At 38.6% G+C, this 12,025-nt stretch overlaps 1 protein-coding gene across 4 annotated transcripts in view; it reads right to left on the reverse strand.

Moving 5' to 3' along the window:
- Positions 1-12,025, reverse strand: part of NEK10 (NIMA related kinase 10) — a 109,534-nt gene that overhangs the window by 68,208 nt on the left and 29,301 nt on the right. The gene's annotated exons all lie outside the window — the stretch shown is intronic.

Here is a 12,025-nt window from a genome sequence, read left to right on the forward strand (position 1 = left end):
GTGATCATGTCATTTCCACTTGGAAATTTCAACCTTCTCTGTTGAAAATGTGTAGACGGGCCTTCAGACACTGCACAGCTTCTTACAGCCTTATCTATTTCTACTTCAATAGAAACGTCTGGTCACCATTTTGCTTAAGTGCATGTTATTTATTTATTTATTTTTTTTTTTTTTGAGATTTTGAACACTTTTTATTCCCTCTAGGTATAACTTCAGTTTTTTTTTTCTCATGTTTTCTGTATATTTTATTTATTTTTTCTTGATTGATTCTTTTTTTTTTTTAAACTTTACAAATTGTATTAGTTTTGCCAAATATCAAAATGAATCCCCTCAGATAGCTGATTATTTTACTCACTTCGCCCAGACTGCCTTTCCTATAGATTCTACCGCAGAATGGCCAGCCCGTTTCCCAAGAGCCATCCCCTTCCCTTTGATGCTCTTCCTCCCCAGGAGCCCCTCAGCCAGCACACGCACCACTCCTCCAGGATGAGCGTCTCAACCAGCCGGGGCCGTGACTGCTTTCCTAGGCCTGTCGTCTCAGAGCACAGCAACAGCACCTTAGACTTTCTCTTTCCACAGCATCTATCAAGACTTCTTTTATTTCAAGGCAATTGGAAACATAGGTTTGATCCCTGGGTTGGGAAGATCCCCCGGAGTAGGAAATGGCAACCCACTTGGCTATTCTTGCCTGGGAAATTCCAAGGACAGAGGAGCCTGGTGGACTACAGTCCATGGGGTGGCAAAGAGTTAGACACGACTTAGTGACTAAAACAACAACAACAAATGGGCCTAAAATGATTCATTTTTCTTTCTTTCTTTCATCTTTTCCCCCTCATTTGAAGCCAATTTCTCAGCTCCCTATAGCTTTAAATGTAAAAAAAATAAATAAATACTGAATTCCAGCTCAAGTCAAATTACTTTGAGATTTATGCATATCTCTGGTGAAATTTCCAGCCAACGTTGTGATTTTACTTTGCTTCAACAAACATGGGGCAATTCTCTTTTTGAAGTATTTGGTTTTACTGGATTATGATTATTCTTACCCTGCTCACAGCCAAGGGGCCTCTCCGCCTCAGTGTGTCTCTGTCTCCACTTGTGTCAGGACAGAACTGTCCTCAGAAGAGTAAGGCGAAGAAACAAGAAACGCAGAGACACACAGAGCAAACAGAACGAAAGCGGCAAGTGGAACACGGGAACAGATGCAACAGTGAGTGAGGGTTTGGCTTATTAGAGATCTGAATGAAGGACATCCAGTTCCTGCAGTTCTCTGCCCAAACCACAAAGTACACTTCCCTCTGCAACCGCTTAACTGGCCATCGTGACTCATTTGCAAAGACAGGCCAGGACTTGTTAGAACAGAAATTCAGGTGAGTGGGCATTAATCCCCAAACTTCCTCTTTCAAACTGACTGCTAAAAATCTCAGCACCTAATGTGTGGACAACTTGTGTATTTTCACAGGCACTTCATCTGGACTCTGACCGCACCTTGCCCCCAAACCTTGTTTATCTTTTATGATAATCTGAGTACTTTACATATCTTCATAAGCCACCTTACATTCTTTCTGGAGCAATCAAGATATAAACAAATTCTTGATTTACCTATGCTCTCCAATATCTTTCTGCTGTTATAAATGGCTCCTCATTATTTTACAGAAAGGAGAATAGGGTGTTCAGGTGTACTATTTCAAAATTAGAAACACATGAAATTTTTATAAACAGAATTAAGAATGAATTTTGTGACTCTCAAGACATTTATATAAATGAGCAGTTATTTTCATTTTTTCTTAGAACTATCCACTTTCTGAATAATTAAAGCATTACAGACATGCATTTTTGAATGTGTGAAATATTTTACAAAGAGATATGCCATGTGAACTTGTCAGACAACATATTGCAAATTCTAAAATTGGTTAAAGGGGGAAAACTCTTACGTTCACTTTAATGAAGCTGCCAGGCGTTAACAAGGAAGTGAGAAGGGGCACAGAGATCCACAGAGCATGCTCTTCAAAGCTGGATAAGCAGAGCCCAAACCCAACACTGGTGTCTGTTTTACACTGTCCAGGCAGTTATACATACCCATGAGCTCATCTAATTTTTAAGTTTCTGTTCAATTCAGCAAAACCTGATCAAGAACTCACCAAATAGAGGATATGGTGAACTGAACACAAAAGTCAAAGTTGGAAACATATAATCTCTCAGTGTTTCCAAAGCACAGAAGAAAATAATGCTACAGTGTTGAAAGAAGGTAGTCTGGAAAGAGAAGGCTCTTTCTGGAATGGAAGATAAAGGAGAGCTTTCTAATGGAGGTGCAATCTTTAGATCTTGGTCTTAGAAATAGGTAAGATTTTACAGAAAAGAAATTTAGGAGAATAACAAATGTGAGGAAAAGCAAGAAGTGGAAATATTTGGCATTCTGGTTGCATCTTAGGATGTACGGTGAGAAAGAATGAAAACTACAACCACCTCTGTGTGCTCAGTCACCGTGCTTCCCTTACTAAGACAGAGTGGGCTTGAAGTGCAGCACCGACTCAAATTCATCAGTGGGCCAGGAAGACTGTCTCAGCCATGCAGGCGTAGAAAAAGAGTCAGTGATGCTAAAATAGACTGGTGAGGATAAAAGTGTTCCTGGGGTGGGGGTGGGGTTATAGGCTTAAAAGCAGAGAAGGAAGAGGAGGAAAAAAAACATATTTTAAAGCCATATTTCTTCAAATCAATGCTCATCCAGCCTTTTTTAAAAATGTAACTTTACATATCATCTAAAGATATCTCAGAGGTACACACTGCAAAGACTAATATTTGGTTAGAACTTTATCTACCATTAGCTGGCTGTATGACCTGGAGAAAGCCACTGAACTTCTCTGTGCCTCAACTGGAGGAGAAGAGATGGGGTTGATCTGTGGCCCTGAGAGGAGACACAGAAGAGAAGGATAACATCACAGGTTCCAAGATCCTTCCTGAGGAGTGAGGGGTTTGAACCACATATTGGGCACCCCGGCTCAGGGCCCAACACTAGAAAGATGAGTTCCCTGAGCTGACTTGAAAACCAGCAGGACTTACAACAGGGTAGTAAGAAACCAAGGCTCTGTCCATGAAGAGCGTTCATGTGTTGTTTACTCTACCCAGCAAGGTTATCATTCACAATTGAAGAAAAGATAAAGAGCTTCTCAGACAAGTAAAAACTATAAGAGTTCATCAGTACTAAAAAGACCATACAAGAAATATTAAAGGGTCTTCTTTAAGTGGAAAGAAGAATTTAGAGGAAAGGAAAAACAAATGCCACTAGTAAAGGCAGATATATAGTACAGGCTGTGGATCAACCACTTAATTAAGCAAGTATGAAGATTTGAAAAAAAAAAGTACAATTAATTATAACTACTGTTATAACTGTTAAGGGATAAAAATAAAGATAACATTAAAAAAGACATAACATGGGGAGGGAGAAAAAAACGTAGATTTTTTTTCCTTTAGAATATGTTTGAACTTAAATAACTATACTTTGAAACAAGTAGGTATAGTTATTCAGTTCAGTCACTAAGTTGTGTCTGACTCTTTGAGACCCCATGGACTGCAGCACACCAGGCTTCCCTGTTCATTACCAACTCCTGGAGCTTACTCAAACTCATGTGCATAGAGTTAGTGATGCCATCCAACCATCCCATCCTCTGTTGTCCCATTCTCCTCCTCCTTTCCCAGCATCAGGGTCTTTTCCAATGATTCAGTTCTTGATTCAGGTGGCCAAGGTATTGGAGTTTCAGCTTCAGCGTCAGTCCTTCCAATGAATATTCAGGACTGATTTCCTTTAGGATGGATTGGTTGGATCTCCTTGCAGTCCAAGGGATTCTCAAGAGTCTTCTCCAACACCACAGTTTAAAGGCATCAATTAGATCAAAAGCATCAAATATATCAAAAGGTATAGTTATAAGTCAGCATATATATAAACCCCATGGTAACCACAGATAAAAAACCTACAATAAGTGCACAAAAACAAGAAAGTTACACAAATATAATACTACAGAAAATTGTAAAACCACAGGGAAAGAGATAAAAAGAAAACACAGAACTACCAAACTACCAAAAGTACACACCTATCAATAATCACTTTAAAAGTCAGTCAAAAGTGTCCCAACCAAAAGACATGGTTGACAGGATAAAAATAAACAAGACCCATTTATATGCTGCTTACAAGAGATGCACTTCAGAGCTACAGAAACCAATAGACTGAAAGTGAAGGAATGGAAAAATATTTCATACAGATGAAAATGACAAGAAAGCTGGGGTAGCAACATTCATATTATACAGAGTAGAGTTCAAAACAAACTATAACAAAAGACAAAAAAGAGCATTATATAATGATAAATATAAGAAATGGATAAAAACTCATTAACATATATTCACCTATTATATGCATACAAGTATATAAAATATACTAACAGACATAAAAGGAGAAGTTAATACAATAACAGTAGGGAACTTTATCACCCCACTTACAACAATGGACAGTTCAACCAGACAGAAAATCAGTAAGGAAACAGTGGTCTTAATGACATTTTAGATCAGCTGGACTTAATAGATATATATAGGACACTTCTCCTTGCTATTCTTTGGAACTCTGCATTGAAATGGGTATATCTTTCCTTTTCTCCTTTGCCTTTTGCTTATCTTCTTTTCTCAGCTATTTGTAAGGCCTCCTCAGACAACCGTTTTGCCTTTTTGCATTTCTTTTTCTTGGGGATGGTCTTGATCACGGCTTCCTGTACAATGTCACAAACCTCCATCCATAGTTCTTCAGGCACTCTGTCTATCAGATCTAATCCCTTGAATCTATTTCTCACTTCCACTGTATAATTGTAAGGGATTTGATTTAGGTCATACCTGAATGGTCTAGTGGTTTTCCCTGCTTTCCTCAATTTAAAGTCTGAATTTGGCAATAAGGAGTTCATAATCTGAGCAGTCAGCTCCCGGTCTTGTTTTTGCTGACTGTATACAGCTTCTCTGTCTTTGGCTACAAAGAATATAATCAATCTGATTTCAGTATTGACCATCTGGTTATGCCCATGTGTAGAGTCTTCTCTCGTGTTGTTGGAAGAGGGTGCTTGCTATGACCAGTTTGTTCTCTTGGCAAAACTCTGTTAGCCTTTGCCCTGCTTCATTTTGTACTCCACAGCCAAATTTGCCTGTTACTCCAAATATCTCTTGACTTCCTACATTTGCATTCCAGTCCCCTATGATGAAAAGGACATCTTTTTAGGGTGTTAGTTCTAGAAGGTCTTGTAGGTCTTCCTAGAACCATTCAACTTCAGTTTCATCAGCATTAGTGGTTGCGGCATAGACTTGGATTACTGTGATTCTGAATGGTTTGCCTTGGAAATGAACAGAAATCATTCTGTCTTTTTTGACATTGTACCCAAGTACTGCATTTCAGACTCTTGTTGACTATGAAGGCTTCTTCATTTCTTCTAAGGGATTCTTGCCCACAGTAGTAGATATCATGGTCATCTAAATTACATTCACCCATTCCAGTCCATTTTAGTTCACCGATTCCTAAAATGTCGATGTTCACTCTTGGCATCTGCTGTTTGACCACTTCCAATTTACCTTTATTCATGGACCTAACATTCCAGGTTCCTATGTATTATTGCTCTTTACAGCATTGGAGTTTACTTCCATCACCAGTCACATCCACAACTGGGTGTTGTTTTTGCTTTGGCTCCATCTCTTCATTCTTTCTGGAGTTATTTCTCCACTCTTCTCCAGTAGCTTATTGGGCACCTACCAACCTGGGGAGTTCACCTTTCAGTGTCATATCTTTTTGCCTTTTCACACTGTTCATGGGGTCCTCAAGGCAAGAATACTGAAGTGGTTGGCCATTCCCTTTTCCAGTAGACCACATTTTGTCAGAACTCTCTACCATGACCCATCCATATTGGGTGGCCCTACACAGCTCAATGCAGAGTTCCAAAGAATAGCAAGGAGAGATAAGAAAGCCTTCCTCAGTGATCAATGCAAAGAAATAGAGGAATACAACGGATTGGGGAAAGACTAGAGATATCTTCAAGAAAATTAGAAAAACCAAGGGAATATTTCATGCAAAGATGGGCACAATAAAGGACAGAAGTGGTATGGACCTAACAGAAGCAGAAGATATTAAGAAGAGGTGGCAAAAATACCAGAAGAACTATACAAAAAAGATCTTCATGACCCAGATAACCATGATGGTGTGATCACTCACCTAGAGCCAGACATGACTTCCTAGAATGCGAAGTCAAGTGGGCCTTAGGAAGCATCACTACAAACAAAGCTAGTGGAGGTGATGGAATTTCAGTTGAGCCATTTCAAATCCTAAAAGATAACAGTATTAAAGAACTGCACTCAATATGCCAGCAAATTTGAGAAAACTCAACAAAACTGGAAAAGGTCAGCTTTCATTCCAATTCCAAAGAAAGGAAATGCCAAAGAATGTTCAAACTACTACACAATTGCACTCATCTCACATGCTAGCAAAGTAATGTTCAAAATTCTCCAAGCCAGGCTTCAACAGTACATGAACCGTGAACTTCCAGATGTTCAAGCTGGATTTAGAAAAGGCAGAGGAACCAGAGATCAAATTGCCAGCATTCATTGAATCACTGAAAAAGCAAGAGAGTTCCAGAAAAACATCTACTTCTGCTTTATTGATTATGCCAAAGCTTTTGACTCTGTGGATCACAACAAACTGTGGACAACTCTTCAAGAGATGGGAATACCAGACCACCCACCTGCCTCCTGACAAATCTGTATACAGGTCAAGAAGCAACAGTTAGAACTGGACATGGAACAACTGACTGGTTCCAAATTGAGAAAGGAGTATGTCAAGACTATATATTGTCACCCTGATTATTTAACTTATATGCGGAGTATATCATATGAAATGCTGGGCTGGATGAAGTACAAGCTGGAATCCAAATTTGTGGGAGAAATATCAATAACCTCAGATACACAGATAATGCCACCCTTGTGGCAGAAAGTGAAAAGCAACTAAAGAGCCTCTTGATGAAAGTGAAAGAGGAGTTAAAGAGCTGGCTTAAAACTCAACATTCATAAAACTAAGATCATGGCATCCTGTCCCATCACTTCATGGCAAATAGATGGGGAAACAATGGAAACAGTGACAGACTTTATTTTCTTGGGCTCCAAAATCACTGCATATGGTGACTGCAGCCATGAAATGAAAAGACACTTGCTCCTTGAAAGAAAAGCTATAACCAACCTAGACAGCATATTAAAAAGCAGACATTACCTTGCTGACAAAGGTCCATCTAGTCAGAGGTATGGTTTTTCCAGTAGTCATGTATGGATGTGAGTGTTGGACTATAAAGAAAGCTGATTGCTGAAGAATTGATGCTTTTGAACTGTGGTGTTGGAGAAGACTCTTGAGAGTCCCTTGGACTGTGAGGAGATCAAACCAGTGAATTCTAAAGGAAATCAGTCCTGAATATTCATTGGAAGGATTGATACTCAAGCTGAAACTCCAATAGTTTGGCCACCTGAATTGAAGAACTGACTCATTGGAAAAGACCCTGATGCTGGGAAAGATTGAAGGCAGGAAGAGAATGGGACAACAGAGGATGAGAGGGTTAGATGGCATCACCAACTTGATCTCAACATGAGTTTGAGCAAGGTCCAGGAGTTGGTGATGCACAGGGAAGCCTGGTGTGCTCATGGGGTTGCCAAGAGTCTGACACAACTGAGTGAACTGAGAACACTTCATCCAAAAACTGGAATATATATGATTTCCAACTACACATGGAACATTCTCCAGGATAGATCATATACTAGGCCACAAAACAAATCTGAATAAATTTAAGAGGACAGAAATTACATCAAGCATTTCTTTCCTAACCATAATGGCATGAAACTAGAAATACACCTGCAGAAAGAAAAATGGAAAAACAAGCACTGGAGACTAAAAAATATGCTAGTAAAAAACTAATGGGTCATTTAAAAAAAAACATAGGAAGTCATAAAATATTTTGAGACAAATGAAAAAAAACCAAACACAAATTTCTAAAATCTATATAGGATGCAGTAAAAGCAGATCAAAGAGGAAAGTTTATAGTGATATAGGCTTACCTCAAGAAACAAGAAAAACTCACATAAACAACCTAATTAGTCATCCATAGGAATTAGAAAAGGAAGAAGAAACAAGGCCCAAGGAAATAATAAAGATCAGAGAGGAGATAAAATAGCAACCAAAAAAAAAAAAAGCAAGAAAGAAAACATCAATGACTCTAAGGGCAGTTGTTTGGAAAGATAAAATTGATAAGCCTGTATCTAGATTCACCAAGAGAAAAGAGAGAGGATTCTAATAAACAAAATAATAAAACAGGAGCAATAACAACCTATATTAAAGAGACAGAAAAATCCCAAGAGAATATTTCAGACAGTTATGTGCCAAAAATTGGAAAACCTAGAAGAAATGGATATATTTCTAGAAATATGCAATCTTCTAAGACCAAATCAGGAAATATACAATCTGAATATACAGATCACTGGTGGTAAAATTTAATTAATAGCTTTAAAAACTCCCAGCCAACAAAAGTCCAGGACCAAGCAGGTTCACAGGAGAATTCTATTAATACCAAACTTACAAAGAAGATTTAATGCCTATCCTTTTCAATCTATTCACAAAGATTGAAGAGGAGGGGACACTCCCAAATTCATTGTATAAGGCCACCATTATTCTGATACCAAAAATAGACAGTACAAAAAAAAAAAAAGAAACTACAGGCCAATATCTCTGATGAATATAGAGGCAAAAATTTTCAACAAATATTAGCAAACTAAGTTCAATAATACATAAAAGGGTCATACACCATGATCAACTTGGATTCATTCCAAGGTCACAAGGAAACACACAAAACAAATTATATAGCACATCTCATTAACAAAAGGAGTATAAAAATCATATGATCACTTCAGTAGACTCAGAAAAAAGCATTGGAAAAAATTTAACATATATTCATGATAAAAACTTTCATCAAAGTTGGTATAGGGTACATATCTCAACATAATAAAGAACGTATATAACAAACTCACACCTAACGTCATACTCAATGATGAAAAGCTGAATGTTTTTCCTCTAAAATCATGAAAAAGACAAGGGTGCCCACTCTCTTCACCTGCATTTAACCACAATAATCAGACAAGAAAAACAAATAAAAGGCATCCCAATTGGAAGGGAAGAATAAAACTTTCAGTATTTGCAGATAACATTATATATATATATATATATATATATATATATATATATGAATAAAACTTTCAGTATTTGCAGATAACATTATATATATATACATATATATATGTATATATATATATATACATATATAAAAAGACCTTATGGTTTCAACCAAACACTATTAGAACTAATAAATGAATTCAGTAAAGTTTTAAGATATAAAATTAATATACAAAACTGTTGCTTTCCTATACACTAATAATGAACTATTAGAGAAAGCAAGAAAACAATCCCATTTATAACTGCATCAAAAAGAATAAAATACCTAGAAATAAATTTAACTAAGGAGGTAAAAAACCTTTACTCTGAAAACTACAAGATACTGATGAAGGAAATTAAAGGCAAAGAAATGAAAAGATATGCTATGTTTGTGGATTATAAGAATTAATACTGTTAAAATGCACTTATTACCCAAGCAATCTATGATTTAGTGGAAAGTGAAAGGGAAAGTCACTCAGCTGTATCCAACTCTTTGTGATTCCATGGGCCATACATTCCATGGAATTCTCCAGGCCAGAATACTGGAGTGACTAGCTGTTGTTCCCTTCTCCAAGGGATCTTCCCAACCCAGGAACTGAACCCAGGTCTCCCACATTGCAGGCAGATTCTTTACCAGCTGAGCCATCAGGGAAGCCCCTTGTGGGAATTCCATGGACTCTATGGTCCGTGGGGGTCACAAAGAGTCAGACACGATTCAGTGGAATCCTTGTCAAAGTACCCATGATATTTTTCACAGATCTAGAACAAATAATCCTAAAATTCATATGGAACTATAAAAGACCCTGGATAGCCAAAGCAATGTTGAGAAAAAAAGAAAAAGAACAAAGTTGAAGGGATCACATCCCCTGACTTAAGACGATACTACAAAGATACAAGTAATCAAACTAGTATGGATGGGGGTTGAAGATGGTGGAAGAGTAAGATGTGGATTATTTTCCTCCTCACAAATACATAAAAATACATTTGCATGTGGAGCAACTCCTACAGAACACCTGTTGAACACTAGCAGAAGACCTCAGACTTCCAAAAAGGCAAGCTAAACTTTACATAAAGGGGTAGGAAAAAGGAATGAAAATAAAGATACAAAGAAAAAGGGATGGGTCTTGTACCATGGGGAGGTAGCTGTGAAGGAGGAAAAGTTTTCACACACTTGGAAACCCCCTCACAGATGGGGACAAGGGGAGCTTTGGAACCTCAGAGAGGAGTGCAGCAACAAGTACATAGAAGACAAAGCACAGAGAATTTGGCACAGAGATCAATGCCAACTGGCATCTCCCAGCAGAGAAGTTGTTTGGACACCCACCACAGAGAGTCAGGGCTGGGTGCTGAGGCTCAGGCTTTGGGAGTCCGACCCCAGGGAGAGGACTGGGGTTGACTCTGCCTCCCTCTGAGGGTACTAGTACAATGCAAGTGAGGGAGTCCAGGGGAAAGCCTGGATCTGCCAAAAAGGCAAGAGATCATTGTCAAAGGGACCCTCAAACTCCTGGAGACCCTCTAACTCCACATGTTCCCAGCCTCCAGGATCCAGCCTTCACAAGTGGGATGAGTTGGCTGTGGTCTATGACCCCAGAGATGGGCACACTTGCAAATATGGGGTTTTCTCTTGGGGTTTTGTCTGTCTGTTCTTTTTTTATTAGTAGTTTGGTTTGATTTTCCCCTATTTTCTTTTTCCCTTCTGTGCTGTGTGACTTGTAGAGTCTTGGTGCTCCAGAAAGGGGTCAGGTCTGAACCTCCAAGGTGGGAGACCCAAGTCCAGGATGTTGGATTACCAGAGGACTCCCAACCCTATGGAATACTAATCGGCAAGAACTCTCCCAAAGGCCTCCATCTCAACACTAAGACCTGGCCCCACCCAAAGGTCAGCAAGCTTCAGGGCTGCATGCTCCACATCAAACAACTAGCAAAACAGGAACACAACTGTACCCACTAGTAGACAGGCTGCTACTTGGTATGACGTACCAAGCTCACAGACTCCCCATAACATACCACTGGGCCCAACACTGCCTTTAGAGAGACAAGATCTAGCTTCAACCACCAGAACACAGGAACTAGTCCCCCTCCTCCAGCCAAGTCCAACCCCACACACTGGAGGTGGACTCCACAAGAATAACTACAACCTTACAGCTTGTGGAAAGGAGACCCCAAATGCAGTATATTAAACAAAATGAAAAGACAGAGAAACATGCAGCAGGTGAAGGAACATGGTAAAAACCACCAGACAAAACAGATGAAGAGAAAATGGGAAATCTACCTGAAAAATAATTCAGAGTAATGACAGTAAAGATAACTCAAAACCTTGTAAATAAAATGGAGGCACAAATATACAGAATGGAGGCATGGATTGAGAAGATACAAGAAACATTTAAGAACCTAGAAGAAATAAAGTCAACAATGAACATCATACTAACTGAAATAAAATTTAAAAAATATGCTACAGGGATCAGTATCAGAACAGATAAGTAAGCTGGAAGATTTAAAGTTGAAAATAACTGAAGCATAGTAGAATACTGAAAAAAAAGAATGAAAATAAATGAGAATAGTCTCACAGACCTCTGGGACAACATTAAGCACACCAACATTTGAATTAGAGGGGTTCCAGGAGAAGAAAAAAAAAGATATGAGAAAATATTTGAGGAGATTATAGTTGAAAACTTCCCCAGCAGGGGAAAATAAATAGCCACCCAATTCCAGGAATCCCAGAGAGTTCCATACAGGATAAACCCAAAAAGAAAAAAAGCAAGACACATA

The sequence above is a fragment of the Bos mutus genome, chromosome 22, assembly GCF_027580195.1.
Source record: "Bos mutus isolate GX-2022 chromosome 22, NWIPB_WYAK_1.1, whole genome shotgun sequence".
NCBI lineage: Eukaryota > Metazoa > Chordata > Mammalia > Artiodactyla > Bovidae > Bos > Bos mutus.